The sequence below is a fragment of the Hyperolius riggenbachi genome, chromosome 4 (assembly GCF_040937935.1).
Source record: "Hyperolius riggenbachi isolate aHypRig1 chromosome 4, aHypRig1.pri, whole genome shotgun sequence".
NCBI lineage: Eukaryota > Metazoa > Chordata > Amphibia > Anura > Hyperoliidae > Hyperolius > Hyperolius riggenbachi.
Genome location: NC_090649.1, coordinates 7,909,895 through 7,922,913, shown reverse-complemented (window position 1 = coordinate 7,922,913; position 13,019 = coordinate 7,909,895). Strand labels below are relative to the sequence as shown.

At 45.1% G+C, this 13,019-nt stretch overlaps 28 non-coding genes across 28 annotated transcripts; all 28 read left to right on the top strand.

The window, feature by feature from the left end:
• Positions 1 to 348: 348 nt before the first annotated feature.
• Positions 349 to 421, top strand: TRNAV-UAC (transfer RNA valine (anticodon UAC)). Its single transcript has one exon. It is a non-coding gene; the product is annotated as a tRNA-Val (tRNA).
• Positions 422 to 732: 311 nt separating this feature from the next.
• TRNAV-AAC (transfer RNA valine (anticodon AAC)) lies at positions 733 to 805 on the top strand. Its single transcript has one exon. It is a non-coding gene; the product is annotated as a tRNA-Val (tRNA).
• A 141-nt stretch (positions 806 to 946) lies between these two features.
• Positions 947 to 1,019, top strand: TRNAV-CAC (transfer RNA valine (anticodon CAC)). The gene has a single exon. It is a non-coding gene; the product is annotated as a tRNA-Val (tRNA).
• Positions 1,020 to 1,697: 678 nt separating this feature from the next.
• On the top strand, positions 1,698 to 1,770 carry TRNAV-UAC (transfer RNA valine (anticodon UAC)). Its single transcript has one exon. It is a non-coding gene; the product is annotated as a tRNA-Val (tRNA).
• Positions 1,771 to 2,081: 311 nt separating this feature from the next.
• Positions 2,082 to 2,154, top strand: TRNAV-AAC (transfer RNA valine (anticodon AAC)). The gene has a single exon. It is a non-coding gene; the product is annotated as a tRNA-Val (tRNA).
• Positions 2,155 to 2,295: 141 nt separating this feature from the next.
• Positions 2,296 to 2,368, top strand: TRNAV-CAC (transfer RNA valine (anticodon CAC)). The gene has a single exon. It is a non-coding gene; the product is annotated as a tRNA-Val (tRNA).
• Positions 2,369 to 3,046: 678 nt separating this feature from the next.
• TRNAV-UAC (transfer RNA valine (anticodon UAC)) lies at positions 3,047 to 3,119 on the top strand. Its single transcript has one exon. It is a non-coding gene; the product is annotated as a tRNA-Val (tRNA).
• Positions 3,120 to 3,430: 311 nt separating this feature from the next.
• On the top strand, positions 3,431 to 3,503 carry TRNAV-AAC (transfer RNA valine (anticodon AAC)). The gene has a single exon. It is a non-coding gene; the product is annotated as a tRNA-Val (tRNA).
• A 141-nt stretch (positions 3,504 to 3,644) lies between these two features.
• TRNAV-CAC (transfer RNA valine (anticodon CAC)) lies at positions 3,645 to 3,717 on the top strand. Its single transcript has one exon. It is a non-coding gene; the product is annotated as a tRNA-Val (tRNA).
• Positions 3,718 to 4,395: 678 nt separating this feature from the next.
• TRNAV-UAC (transfer RNA valine (anticodon UAC)) lies at positions 4,396 to 4,468 on the top strand. The gene has a single exon. It is a non-coding gene; the product is annotated as a tRNA-Val (tRNA).
• Positions 4,469 to 4,779: 311 nt separating this feature from the next.
• TRNAV-AAC (transfer RNA valine (anticodon AAC)) lies at positions 4,780 to 4,852 on the top strand. Its single transcript has one exon. It is a non-coding gene; the product is annotated as a tRNA-Val (tRNA).
• Positions 4,853 to 4,993: 141 nt separating this feature from the next.
• Positions 4,994 to 5,066, top strand: TRNAV-CAC (transfer RNA valine (anticodon CAC)). Its single transcript has one exon. It is a non-coding gene; the product is annotated as a tRNA-Val (tRNA).
• A 678-nt stretch (positions 5,067 to 5,744) lies between these two features.
• Positions 5,745 to 5,817, top strand: TRNAV-UAC (transfer RNA valine (anticodon UAC)). Its single transcript has one exon. It is a non-coding gene; the product is annotated as a tRNA-Val (tRNA).
• Positions 5,818 to 6,128: 311 nt separating this feature from the next.
• TRNAV-AAC (transfer RNA valine (anticodon AAC)) lies at positions 6,129 to 6,201 on the top strand. Its single transcript has one exon. It is a non-coding gene; the product is annotated as a tRNA-Val (tRNA).
• Positions 6,202 to 6,342: 141 nt separating this feature from the next.
• On the top strand, positions 6,343 to 6,415 carry TRNAA-CGC (transfer RNA alanine (anticodon CGC)). Its single transcript has one exon. It is a non-coding gene; the product is annotated as a tRNA-Ala (tRNA).
• Positions 6,416 to 7,093: 678 nt separating this feature from the next.
• Positions 7,094 to 7,166, top strand: TRNAV-UAC (transfer RNA valine (anticodon UAC)). Its single transcript has one exon. It is a non-coding gene; the product is annotated as a tRNA-Val (tRNA).
• A 311-nt stretch (positions 7,167 to 7,477) lies between these two features.
• On the top strand, positions 7,478 to 7,550 carry TRNAV-AAC (transfer RNA valine (anticodon AAC)). The gene has a single exon. It is a non-coding gene; the product is annotated as a tRNA-Val (tRNA).
• A 141-nt stretch (positions 7,551 to 7,691) lies between these two features.
• Positions 7,692 to 7,764, top strand: TRNAV-CAC (transfer RNA valine (anticodon CAC)). The gene has a single exon. It is a non-coding gene; the product is annotated as a tRNA-Val (tRNA).
• A 678-nt stretch (positions 7,765 to 8,442) lies between these two features.
• TRNAV-UAC (transfer RNA valine (anticodon UAC)) lies at positions 8,443 to 8,515 on the top strand. Its single transcript has one exon. It is a non-coding gene; the product is annotated as a tRNA-Val (tRNA).
• A 311-nt stretch (positions 8,516 to 8,826) lies between these two features.
• Positions 8,827 to 8,899, top strand: TRNAV-AAC (transfer RNA valine (anticodon AAC)). The gene has a single exon. It is a non-coding gene; the product is annotated as a tRNA-Val (tRNA).
• A 141-nt stretch (positions 8,900 to 9,040) lies between these two features.
• TRNAV-CAC (transfer RNA valine (anticodon CAC)) lies at positions 9,041 to 9,113 on the top strand. Its single transcript has one exon. It is a non-coding gene; the product is annotated as a tRNA-Val (tRNA).
• A 678-nt stretch (positions 9,114 to 9,791) lies between these two features.
• TRNAV-UAC (transfer RNA valine (anticodon UAC)) lies at positions 9,792 to 9,864 on the top strand. Its single transcript has one exon. It is a non-coding gene; the product is annotated as a tRNA-Val (tRNA).
• Positions 9,865 to 10,389: 525 nt separating this feature from the next.
• Positions 10,390 to 10,462, top strand: TRNAV-CAC (transfer RNA valine (anticodon CAC)). The gene has a single exon. It is a non-coding gene; the product is annotated as a tRNA-Val (tRNA).
• A 678-nt stretch (positions 10,463 to 11,140) lies between these two features.
• On the top strand, positions 11,141 to 11,213 carry TRNAV-UAC (transfer RNA valine (anticodon UAC)). Its single transcript has one exon. It is a non-coding gene; the product is annotated as a tRNA-Val (tRNA).
• Positions 11,214 to 11,524: 311 nt separating this feature from the next.
• Positions 11,525 to 11,597, top strand: TRNAV-AAC (transfer RNA valine (anticodon AAC)). The gene has a single exon. It is a non-coding gene; the product is annotated as a tRNA-Val (tRNA).
• A 141-nt stretch (positions 11,598 to 11,738) lies between these two features.
• TRNAV-CAC (transfer RNA valine (anticodon CAC)) lies at positions 11,739 to 11,811 on the top strand. The gene has a single exon. It is a non-coding gene; the product is annotated as a tRNA-Val (tRNA).
• Positions 11,812 to 12,489: 678 nt separating this feature from the next.
• TRNAV-UAC (transfer RNA valine (anticodon UAC)) lies at positions 12,490 to 12,562 on the top strand. The gene has a single exon. It is a non-coding gene; the product is annotated as a tRNA-Val (tRNA).
• A 311-nt stretch (positions 12,563 to 12,873) lies between these two features.
• Positions 12,874 to 12,946, top strand: TRNAV-AAC (transfer RNA valine (anticodon AAC)). The gene has a single exon. It is a non-coding gene; the product is annotated as a tRNA-Val (tRNA).
• Positions 12,947 to 13,019: the final 73 nt, after the last annotated feature.

The window sequence follows — 13,019 nt, the reverse complement described above, 5'->3', positions numbered from 1 at the left end:
CTTCCTATCCAGCCCTTCTCCAAGTACTGCCACTTTGGTTGCCGTCGCATCATCTGCAAAGTTCAGGCTTTCCCAGTAGTTAAGACTTATGATATTTTGCTGCATGCCATGGTTGTCTTTCCCCTCCCCACCTTTCTATTCCTGAATGCCTTTTTTTTTACTCAAGCATACTCTATTGACCTAAGCCCAACATTTTAGATGTTGTTACCTCTCATAGCTACTTTATTGCTCCCTTTCTCATGTGGAAGGTTCTTTTGAGTATTAGTTCCCAATATGCCAGTTGTCTATGTTCCTATGCGAGCACTGCTTTCTTCTTGGTAGCAAAATTGCAATCAGTTTCCACCGGAGGTTTCTGTAGTGTAGTGGTTATCACGTTTGCTTTACACGCAAAAGGTCCCCAGCTCGAAACTGGGCAGAAACAGCGATGCTTTTTGTTCCATAAAGTGGTCTATTCCCCTCCTTTCTAAAGAAGATTTTTGGCCTCCAATGCTAGCTGCACCTTGACAAAACTAACATTAGTCTGCCTACTCCTCTTGATCCAGTTGTCTCCAAGCAAAAGAGCTGGAGTTAGTCCAAAGTAGCGTGTTAGCTTGATCAGGACAGATGTGGATCCTAGTTGTTGCGTGTGGTTAAAATGAGCTGCGTGTGGTTAAAATGAGCTGCACGTGGTTAAAACAAGCTTTGCTTGGGTAAAATGAGCCGCTTGTGGGTACACCCTGAGAAGTGTAGGTGGTTTCTGTAGTGTAGTGGTTATCACGTTCGCCTAACACGCGAAAGGTCCCCAGTTCGAAACTGGGCAGAAACATGGCTTTTTCTCTGGTCTTCTTTCCTTTTCACGCAGGCTCCACTTACGCATGCATGAGTCTTTACCTGTCTGGCTTAATCATATTCATGAAAAGCTCTACTTTTCCTCTTTCGGGGCTCCAGGACAAGCAAGAAGTGTCTGGTTTCTGTAGTGTAGTGGTTATCACATTCGCCTCACACGCGAAAGGTCCCCGGTTCGAAACCGGGCAGAAACAGTGTCTACCTTTAACTTTTTGCCATCCAAAGCACTCCTCCTTCCCTTGCTCCATACGCTTGCAAGCTGGCCCTCAATGTGACTGGCCAGTGTCTTTTCTTCACTCACTTTCTCAGGCAACTGCTAATAGCCTCTTTCAGACTGCCTCTCAGCCATCCCTACATGCATATCCATCTAAGAGAGATCTAAAACTCAACTTGCAAAACACCAAGCTTTGTCTCTTTTCCTTCTCCCTAGATACTGCACTATCTAGAAGTAGAACTGTCCTACCACCTGCTTTGTAAGTTTATATTGCCTGGAATTTGCCTTTGACTCCAACCTCCCTTGTCTTCTTCCTATCCAGCCCTTCTCCAAGTACTGCCACTTTGGTTGCCGTCGCATCATCTGCAAAGTTCAGGCTTTCCCAGTAGTTAAGACTTATGATATTTTGCTGCATGCCATGGTTGTCTTTCCCCTCCCCACCTTTCTATTCCCGAATGCCTTTTTTTTTACTCAAGCATACTCTATTGACCTAAGCCCAACATTTTAGATGTTGTTACCTCTCATAGCTACTTTATTGCTCCCTTTCTCATGTGGAAGGTTCTTTTGAGTATTAGTTCCCAATATGCCAGTTGTCTATGTTCCTATGCGAGCACTGCTTTCTTCTTGGTAGCAAAATTGCAATCAGTTTCCACCGGAGGTTTCTGTAGTGTAGTGGTTATCACGTTTGCTTTACACGCAAAAGGTCCCCAGCTCGAAACTGGGCAGAAACAGCGATGCTTTTTGTTCCATAAAGTGGTCTATTCCCCTCCTTTCTAAAGAAGATTTTTGGCCTCCAATGCTAGCTGCACCTTGACAAAACTCACATTAGTCTGCCTACTCCTCTTGATCCAGTTGTCTCCAAGCAAAAGAGCTGGAGTTAGTCCAAAGTAGCGTGTTAGCTTGATCAGGACAGATGTGGATCCTAGTTGTTGCGTGTGGTTAAAATGAGCTGCGTGTGGTTAAAATGAGCTGCACGTGGTTAAAACAAGCTTTGCTTGGGTAAAATGAGCCGCTTGTGGGTACACCCTGAGAAGTGTAGGTGGTTTCTGTAGTGTAGTGGTTATCACGTTCGCCTAACACGCGAAAGGTCCCCAGTTCGAAACTGGGCAGAAACATGGCTTTTTCTCTGGTCTTCTTTCCTTTTCACGCAGGCTCCACTTACGCATGCATGAGTCTTTACCTGTCTGGCTTAATCATATTCATGAAAAGCTCTACTTTTCCTCTTTTGGGGCTCCAGGACAAGCAAGAAGTGTCTGGTTTCTGTAGTGTAGTGGTTATCACGTTCGCCTCACACGCGAAAGGTCCCCGGTTCGAAACCGGGCAGAAACAGTGTCTACCTTTAACTTTTTGCCATCCAAAGCACTCCTCCTTCCCTTGCTCCATACGCTTGCAAGCTGGCCCTCAATGTGACTGGCCAGTGTCTTTTCTTCACTCACTTTCTCAGGCAACTGCTAATAGCCTCTTTCAGACTGCCTCTCAGCCATCCCTACATGCATATCCATCTAAGAGAGATCTAAAACTCAACTTGCAAAACACCAAGCTTTGTCTCTTTTCCTTCTCCCTAGATACTGCACTATCTAGAAGTAGAACTGTCCTACCACCTGCTTTGTAAGTTTATATTGCCTGGAATTTGCCTTTGACTCCAACCTCCCTTGTCTTCTTCCTATCCAGCCCTTCTCCAAGTACTGCCACTTTGGTTGCCGTCGCATCATCTGCAAAGTTCAGGCTTTCCCAGTAGTTAAGACTTATGATATTTTGCTGCATGCCATGGTTGTCTTTCCCCTCCCCACCTTTCTATTCCCGAATGCCTTTTTTTTTACTCAAGCATACTCTATTGACCTAAGCCCAACATTTTAGATGTTGTTACCTCTCATAGCTACTTTATTGCTCCCTTTCTCATGTGGAAGGTTCTTTTGAGTATTAGTTCCCAATATGCCAGTTGTCTATGTTCCTATGCGAGCACTGCTTTCTTCTTGGTAGCAAAATTGCAATCAGTTTCCACCGGAGGTTTCTGTAGTGTAGTGGTTATCACGTTTGCTTTACACGCAAAAGGTCCCCAGCTCGAAACTGGGCAGAAACAGCGATGCTTTTTGTTCCATAAAGTGGTCTATTCCCCTCCTTTCTAAAGAAGATTTTTGGCCTCCAATGCTAGCTGCACCTTGACAAAACTCACATTAGTCTGCCTACTCCTCTTGATCCAGTTGTCTCCAAGCAAAAGAGCTGGAGTTAGTCCAAAGTAGCGTGTTAGCTTGATCAGGACAGATGTGGATCCTAGTTGTTGCGTGTGGTTAAAATGAGCTGCGTGTGGTTAAAATGAGCTGCACGTGGTTAAAACAAGCTTTGCTTGGGTAAAATGAGCCGCTTGTGGGTACACCCTGAGAAGTGTAGGTGGTTTCTGTAGTGTAGTGGTTATCACGTTCGCCTAACACGCGAAAGGTCCCCAGTTCGAAACTGGGCAGAAACATGGCTTTTTCTCTGGTCTTCTTTCCTTTTCACGCAGGCTCCACTTACGCATGCATGAGTCTTTACCTGTCTGGCTTAATCATATTCATGAAAAGCTCTACTTTTCCTCTTTTGGGGCTCCAGGACAAGCAAGAAGTGTCTGGTTTCTGTAGTGTAGTGGTTATCACGTTCGCCTCACACGCGAAAGGTCCCCGGTTCGAAACCGGGCAGAAACAGTGTCTACCTTTAACTTTTTGCCATCCAAAGCACTCCTCCTTCCCTTGCTCCATACGCTTGCAAGCTGGCCCTCAATGTGACTGGCCAGTGTCTTTTCTTCACTCACTTTCTCAGGCAACTGCTAATAGCCTCTTTCAGACTGCCTCTCAGCCATCCCTACATGCATATCCATCTAAGAGAGATCTAAAACTCAACTTGCAAAACACCAAGCTTTGTCTCTTTTCCTTCTCCCTAGATACTGCACTATCTAGAAGTAGAACTGTCCTACCACCTGCTTTGTAAGTTTATATTGCCTGGAATTTGCCTTTGACTCCAACCTCCCTTGTCTTCTTCCTATCCAGCCCTTCTCCAAGTACTGCCACTTTGGTTGCCGTCGCATCATCTGCAAAGTTCAGGCTTTCCCAGTAGTTAAGACTTATGATATTTTGCTGCATGCCATGGTTGTCTTTCCCCTCCCCACCTTTCTATTCCCGAATGCCTTTTTTTTTACTCAAGCATACTCTATTGACCTAAGCCCAACATTTTAGATGTTGTTACCTCTCATAGCTACTTTATTGCTCCCTTTCTCATGTGGAAGGTTCTTTTGAGTATTAGTTCCCAATATGCCAGTTGTCTATGTTCCAATGCGAGAACTGCTTTCTTCTTGGTAGCAAAATTGCAATCAGTTTCCACCGGAGGTTTCTGTAGTGTAGTGGTTATCACGTTTGCTTTACACGCAAAAGGTCCCCAGCTCGAAACTGCGCAGAAACAGCGATGCTTTTTGTTCCATAAAGTGGTCTATTCCCCTCCTTTCTAAAGAAGATTTTTGGCCTCCAATGCTAGCTGCACCTTGACAAAACTCACATTAGTCTGCCTACTCCTCTTGATCCAGTTGTCTCCAAGCAAAAGAGCTGGAGTTAGTCCAAAGTAGCGTGTTAGCTTGATCAGGACAGATGTGGATCCTAGTTGTTGCGTGTGGTTAAAATGAGCTGCGTGTGGTTAAAATGAGCTGCACGTGGTTAAAACAAGCTTTGCTTGGGTAAAATGAGCCGCTTGTGGGTACACCCTGAGAAGTGTAGGTGGTTTCTGTAGTGTAGTGGTTATCACGTTCACCTAACACGCGAAAGGTCCCCAGTTCGAAACTGGGCAGAAACATGGCTTTTTCTCTGGTCTTCTTTCCTTTTCACGCAGGCTCCACTTACGCATGCATGAGTCTTTACCTGTCTGGCTTAATCATATTCATGAAAAGCTCTACTTTTCCTCTTTTGGGGCTCCAGGACAAGCAAGAAGTGTCTGGTTTCTGTAGTGTAGTGGTTATCACGTTCGCCTCACACGCGAAAGGTCCCCGGTTTGAAACCGGGCAGAAACAGTGTCTACCTTTAACTTTTTGCCATCCAAAGCACTCCTCCTTCCCTTGCTCCATACGCTTGCAAGCTGGCCCTCAATGTGACTGGCCAGTGTCTTTTCTTCACTCACTTTCTCAGGCAACTGCTAATAGCCTCTTTCAGACTGCCTCTCAGCCATCCCTACATGCATATCCATCTAAGAGAGATCTAAAACTCAACATGCAAAACACCAAGCTTTGTCTCTTTTCCTTCTCCCTAGATACTGCACTATCTAGAAGTACAACTGTCCTACCACCTGCTTTGTAAGTTTATATTGCCTGGAATTTGCCTTTGACTCCAACCTCCCTTGTCTTCTTCCTATCCAGCCCTTCTCCAAGTACTGCCACTTTGGTTGCCGTCGCATCATCTGCAAAGTTCAGGCTTTCCCAGTAGTTAAGACTTATGATATTTTGCTGCATGCCATGGTTGTCTTTCCCCTCCCCACCTTTCTATTCCCGAATGCCTTTTTTTTTACTCAAGCATACTCTATTGACCTAAGCCCAACATTTTAGATGTTGTTACCTCTCATAGCTACTTTATTGCTCCCTTTCTCATGTGGAAGGTTCTTTTGAGTATTAGTTCCCAATATGCCAGTTGTCTATGTTCCTATGCGAGCACTGCTTTCTTCTTGGTAGCAAAATTGCAATCAGTTTCCACCGGAGGTTTCTGTAGTGTAGTGGTTATCACGTTTCCTTTACACGCAAAAGGTCCCCAGCTCGAAACTGGGCAGAAACAGCGATGCTTTTTGTTCCATAAAGTGGTCTATTCCCCTCCTTTCTAAAGAAGATTTTTGGCCTCCAATGCTAGCTGCACCTTGACAAAACTCACATTAGTCTGCCTACTCCTCTTGATCCAGTTGTCTCCAAGCAAAAGAGCTGGAGTTAGTCCAAAGTAGCGTGTTAGCTTGATCAGGACAGATGTGGATCCTAGTTGTTGCGTGTAGTTAAAATGAGCTGCGTGTGGTTAAAATGAGCTGCACGTGGTTAAAACAAGCTTTGCTTGGGTAAAATGAGCCGCTTGTGGGTACACCCTGAGAAGTGCAGGTGGTTTCTGTAGTGTAGTGGTTATCACATTCGCCTAACACGCGAAAGGTCCCCAGTTCGAAACTGGGCAGAAACATGGCTTTTTCTCTGGTCTTCTTTCCTTTTCACGCAGGCTCCACTTACGCATGCATGAGTCTTTACCTGTCTGGCTTAATCATATTCATGAAAAGCTCTACTTTTCCTCTTTCGGGGCTCCAGGACAAGCAAGAAGTGTCTGGTTTCTGTAGTGTAGTGGTTATCACGTTCGCCTCGCATGCGAAAGGTCCCCGGTTCAAAACCGGGCAGAAACAGTGTCTATCTTTAACTTTTTGCCATCCAAAGCACTCCTCCTTCCCTTGCTCCATACGCTTGCAAGCTGGCCCTCAATGTGACTGGCCAGTGTCTTTTCTTCACTCACTTTCTCAGGCAACTGCTAATAGCCTCTTTCAGACTGCCTCTCAGCCATCCCTACATGCATATCCATCTAAGAGAGATCTAAAACTCAACTTGCAAAACACCAAGCTTTGTCTCTTTTCCTTCTCCCTAGATACTGCACTATCTAGAAGTAGAACTGTCCTACCACCTGCTTTGTAAGTTTATATTGCCTGGAATTTGCCTTTGACTCCAACCTCCCTTGTCTTCTTCCTATCCAGCCCTTCTCCAAGTACTGCCACTTTGGTTGCCGTCGCATCATCTGCAAAGTTCAGGCTTTCCCAGTAGTTAAGACTTATGATATTTTGCTGCATGCCATGGTTGTCTTTCCCCTCCCCACCTTTCTATTCCCGAATGCCTTTTTTTTTACTCAAGCATACTCTATTGACCTAAGCCCAACATTTTAGATGTTGTTACCTCTCATAGCTACTTTATTGCTCCCTTTCTCATGTGGAAGGTTCTTTTGAGTATTAGTTCCCAATATGCCAGTTGTCTATGTTCCTATGCGAGCACTGCTTTCTTCTTGGTAGCAAAATTGCAATCAGTTTCCACCGGAGGTTTCTGTAGTGTAGTGGTTATCACGTTTGCTTTACACGCAAAAGGTCCCCAGCTCGAAACTGGGCAGAAACAGCGATGCTTTTTGTTCCATAAAGTGGTCTATTCCCCTCCTTTCTAAAGAAGATTTTTGGCCTCCAATGCTAGCTGCACCTTGACAAAACTAACATTAGTCTGCCTACTCCTCTTGATCCAGTTGTCTCCAAGCAAAAGAGCTGGAGTTAGTCCAAAGTAGCGTGTTAGCTTGATCAGGACAGATGTGGATCCTAGTTGTTGCGTGTGGTTAAAATGAGCTGCGTGTGGTTAAAATGAGCTGCACGTGGTTAAAACAAGCTTTGCTTGGGTAAAATGAGCCGCTTGTGGGTACACCCTGAGAAGTGTAGGTGGTTTCTGTAGTGTAGTGGTTATCACGTTCGCCTAACACGCGAAAGGTCCCCAGTTCGAAACTGGGCAGAAACATGGCTTTTTCTCTGGTCTTCTTTCCTTTTCACGCAGGCTCCACTTACGCATGCATGAGTCTTTACCTGTCTGGCTTAATCATATTCATGAAAAGCTCTACTTTTCCTCTTTCCGGGCTCCAGGACAAGAAAGAAGTGTCTGGTTTCTGTAGTGTAGTGGTTATCACGTTCTCCTCACACGCGAAAGGTCCCCGGTTCGAAACCGGGCAGAAACAGTGTCTACCTTTAACTTTTTGCCATCCAAAGCACTCCTCCTTCCCTTGCTCCATATGCTTGCAAGCTGGCCCTCAATGTGACTGGCCAGTGTCTTTTCTTCACTCACTTTCTCAGGCAACTGCTAATAGCCTCTTTCAGACTGCCTCTCAGCCATCCCTACATGCATATCCATCTAAGAGAGATCTAAAACTCAACTTGCAAAACACCAAGCTTTGTCTCTTTTCCTTCTCCCTAGATACTGCACTATCTAGAAGTAGAACTGTCCTACCACCTGCTTTGTAAGTTTATATTGCCTGGAATTTGCCTTTGACTCCAACCTCCCTTGTCTTCTTCCTATCCAGCCCTTCTCCAAGTACTGCCACTTTGGTTGCCGTCGCATCATCTGCAAAGTTCAGGCTTTCCCAGTAGTTAAGACTTATGATATTTTGCTGCATGCCATGGTTGTCTTTCCCCTCCCTACCTTTCTATTCCTGAATGCCTTTTTTTTTACTCAAGCATACTCTTTAGACCTAAGCCCAACATTTTAGATGTTGTTACCTCTCATAGCTACTTTATTGCTCCCTTTCTCATGTGGAAGGTTCTTTTGATTATTAGTTCCCAATATGCCAGTTGTCTATGTTCCTATGCGAGCACTGCTTTCTTCTTGGTAGCAAAATTGCAATCAGTTTCCACCGGAGGTTTCTGTAGTGTAGTGGTTATCACGTTTGCTTTACACGCAAAAGGTCCCCAGCTCGAAACTGGGCAGAAACAGCGATGCTTTTTGTTCCATAAAGTGGTCTATTCCCCTCCTTTCTAAAGAAGATTTTTGGCCTCCAATGCTAGCTGCACCTTGACAAAACTCACATTAGTCTGCCTACTCCTCTTGATCCAGTTGTCTCCAAGCAAAAGAGCTGGAGTTAGTCCAAAGTAGCGTGTTAGCTTGATCAGGACAGATGTGGATCCTAGTTGTTGCGTGTGGTTAAAATGAGCTGCGTGTGGTTAAAATGAGCTGCACGTGGTTAAAACAAGGTTTGCTTGGGTAAAATGAGCCGCTTGTGGGTACACCCTGAGAAGTGTAGGTGGTTTCTGTAGTGTAGTGGTTATCACGTTCGCCTAACACGCGAAAGGTCCCCAGTTTGAAACTGGGCAGAAACATGGCTTTTTCTCTGGTCTTCTTTCCTTTTCACGCAGGCTCCACTTACGCATGCATGAGTCTTTACCTGTCTGGCTTAATCATATTCATGAAAAGCTCTACTTTTCCTCTTTCGGGGCTCCAGGACAAGCAAGAAGTGTCTGGTTTCTGTAGTGTAGTGGTTATCACGGTCGCCTCACACGCGAAAGGTCCCTGGTTCGAAACCGGGCAGAAACAGTGTCGACCTTTAACTTTTTGCCATCCAAAGCACTCCTCCTTCCCTTGCTCCATACGCTTGCAAGCTGGCCCTCAATGTGACTGGCCAGTGTCTTTTCTTCACTCACTTTCTCAGGCAACTGCTAATAGCCTCTTTCAGACTGCCTCTCAGCCATCCCTACATGCATATCCATCTAAGAGAGATCTAAAACTCAACTTGCAAAACACCAAGCTTTGTCTCTTTTCCTTCTCCCTAGATACTGCACTATCTAGAAGTAGAACTGTCCTACCACCTGCTTTGTAAGTTTATATTGCCTGGAATTTGCCTTTGACTCCAACCTCCCTTGTCTTCTTCCTATCCAGCCCTTCTCCAAGTACTGCCACTTTGGTAGCCATCACATCATCTGCAAAGTTCAGGCTTTCCCAGTAGTTAAGACTTATGATATTTTGCTGCATGCCATGGTTGTCTTTCCCCTCCCCACCTTTCTATTCCCGAATGCCTTTTTTTTTACTCAAGCATACTCTATTGACCTAAGCCCAACATTTTAGATGTTGTTACCTCTCATAGCTACTTTATTGCTCCCTTTCTCATGTGGAAGGTTCTTTTGAGTATTAGTTCCCAATATGCCAGTTGTCTATGTTCCTATGCGAGCACTGCTTTCTTCTTGGTAGCAAAATTGCAATCAGTTTCCACCGGAGGTTTCTGTAGTGTAGTGGTTATCACGTTTGCTTTACACGCAAAAGGTCCCCAGCTCGAAACTGGGCAGAAACAGCGATGCTTTTTGTTCCATAAAGTGGTCTATTCCCCTCCTTTCTAAAGAAGATTTTTGGCCTCCAATGCTAGCTGCACCTTGACAAAACTCACATTAGTCTGCCTACTCCTCTTGATCCAGTTGTCTCCAAGCAAAAGAGCTGGAGTTAGTCCAAAGTAGCGTGTTAGCTTGATCAGGACAGATGTGGATCCTAGTTGTTGCGTGTGGTTAAAATGAGCTGCGTGTGGTTAAAATGAGCTGCACGTGGTTAAAACAAGCTTTGCTTGGGTAAAATGAGCCGCTTGTGGGTACACCCTGAGAAGTGTAGGTGGTTTCTGTAGTGTAGTGGTTATCACGTTTGCCTAACACGCGAAAGGTCCCCAGTTCGCAAGTGGGCAGAAACATGGCTTTTTCTCTGGTCTTCTTTCCTTTTCACGCAGGCTCCACTTACGCATGCATGAGTCTTTACCTGTCTGGCTTAATGATATTCATGAAAAGCTCTACTTTTCCTCTTTCGGAGCTCCAGGACAAGCAAGAAGTGTCTGGTTTCTGTAGTGTAGTGGTTATCACATTCGCCTCACACGCGAAAGGTCCCCGGTTTGAAACCGGGCAGAAACAGTGTCTACCTTTAACTTTTTGCCATCCAAAGCACTCCTCCTTCCCTTGCTCCATACGCTTGCAAGCTGGCCCTCAATGTGACTGGCCAGTGTCTTTTCTTCACTCACTTTCTCAGGCAACTGCTAATAGCCTCTTTCAGACTGCCTCTCAGCCATCCCTACATGCATATCCATCTAAGAGAGATCTAAAACTCAACTTGCAAAACACCAAGCTTTGTCTCTTTTCCTTCTCCCTAGATACTGCACTATCTAGAAGTAGAACTGTCCTATCACCTGCTTTGTAAGTTTATATTGCCTGGAATTTGCCTTTGACTCCAACCTCCCTTGTCTTCTTCCTATCCAGCCCTTCTCCAAGTACTGCCACTTTGGTTGCCGTCGCATCATCTGCAAAGTTCAGGCTTTCCCAGTAGTTAAGACTTATGATATTTTGCTGCATGCCATGGTTGTCTTTCCCCTCCGCACCTTTCTATTCCCGAATGCCTTTTTTTTTACTCAAGCATACTCTATTGACCTAAGCCCAACATTTTAGATGTTGTTACCTCTCATAGCTACTTTATTGCTCCCTTTCTCATGTGGAAGGTTCTTTTGAGTATTAGTTCCCAATATGCCAGTTGTCTATGTTCCTATGCGAGCACTGCTTTCTTCTTGGTAGCAAAATTGCAATCAGTTTCCACCGGAGGTTTCTGTAGTGTAGTGGTTATCACGTTTGCTTTACACGCAAAAGGTCCCCAGCTCGAAACTGGGCAGAAACAGCGATGCTTTTTGTTCCATAAAGTGGTCTATTCCCCTCCTTTCTAAAGAAGATTTTTGGCCTCCAATGCTAGCTGCACCTTGACAAAACTCACATTAGTCTGCCTACTCCTCTTGATCCAGTTGTCTCCAAGCAAAAGAGCTGGAGTTAGTCCAAAGTAGCGTGTTAGCTTGATCAGGACAGATGTGGATCCTAGTTGTTGCGTGTGGTTAAAATGAGCTGCGTGTGGTTAAAATGAGCTGCACGTGGTTAAAACAAGCTTTGCTTGGGTAAAATGAGCCGCTTGTGTGTACACCCTGAGAAGTGTAGGTGGTTTCTGTAGTGTAGTGGTTATCACGTTCGCCTAACACGCGAAAGGTCCCCAGTTCGAAACTGGGCAGAAACATGGCTTTTTCTCTGGTCTTCTTTCCTTTTCACGCAGGCTCCACTTACGCATGCATGAGTCTTTACCTGTCTGGCTTAATCATATTCATGAAAAGCTCTACTTTTCCTCTTTCGGGGCTCCAGAACAAGCAAGAAGTGTCTGGTTTCTGTAGTGTAGTGGTTATCACGTTCGCCTCACATGCGAAAGGTCCCCGGTTCGAAACTGGGCAGAAACAGTGTCTACCTTTAACTTTTTGCCATCCAAAGCACTCCTCCTTCCCTTGCTCCATACGCTTGCAAGCTGGCCCTCAATGTGACTGGCCAGTGTCTTTTCTTCACTCACTTTCTCAGGCAACTGCTAATAGCCTCTTTCAGACTGCCTCTCAGCCATCCCTACATGCATATCCATCTAAGAGAGATCTAAAACTCAACTTGCAAAACACCAAGCTTTGTCTCTTTTCCTTCTCCCTAGATACTGCACTATCTAGAAGTAGAACTGTCCTACCACCTGCTTTGTAAGTTTATATTGCCTGGAATTTGCCTTTGACTCCAACCTCCCTTGTCTTCTTCCTATCCAGCCCTTCTCCAAGTACTGCCACTTTGGTTGCCGTCGCATCATCTGCAAAGTTCAGGCTTTCCCAGTAGTTAAGACTTATGATATTTTGCTGCATGCCATGGTTGTCTTTCCCCTCCCCACCTTTCTATTCCCGAATGCCTTTTTTTTTACTCAAGCATACTCTATTGACCTAAGCCCAACATTTTAGATGTTGTTACCTCTCATAGCTACTTTATTGCTCCCTTTCTCATGTGGAAGGTTCTTTTGAGTATTAGTTCCCAATATGCCAGTTGTCTATGTTCCTATGCGAGCACTGCTTTCTTCTTGGTAGCAAAATTGCAATCAGTTTCCACCGGAGGTTTCTGTAGTGTAGTGGTTATCACGTTTCCTTTACACGCAAAAGGTCCCCAGCTCGAAACTGGGCAGAAACAGCGATGCTTTTTGTTCCATAAAGTGGTCTATTCCCCTCCTTTCTAAAGAAGATTTTTGGCCTCCAATGCTAGCTGCACCTTGACAAAACTCACATTAGTCTGCCTACTCCTCTTGATCCAGTTGTCTCCAAGCAAAAGAGCTGGAGTTAGTCCAAAGTAGCGTGTTAGCTTGATCAGGACAGATGTGGATCCTAGTTGTTGCGTGTGGTTAAAATGAGCTGCGTGTGGTTAAAATGAGCTGCACGTGGTTAAAACAAGCTTTGCTTGGGTAAAATGAGCCGCTTGTGGGTACACCCTGAGAAGTGTAGGTGGTTTCTGTAGTGTAGTGGTTATCACGTTCGCCTAACACGCGAAAGGTCCCCAGTTCGAAACTGGGCAGAAACATGGCTTTTTCTCTGGTCTTCTTTCCTTTTCACGCAGGCTCCACTTACGCATGCATGAGTCTTTACCTGTCTGG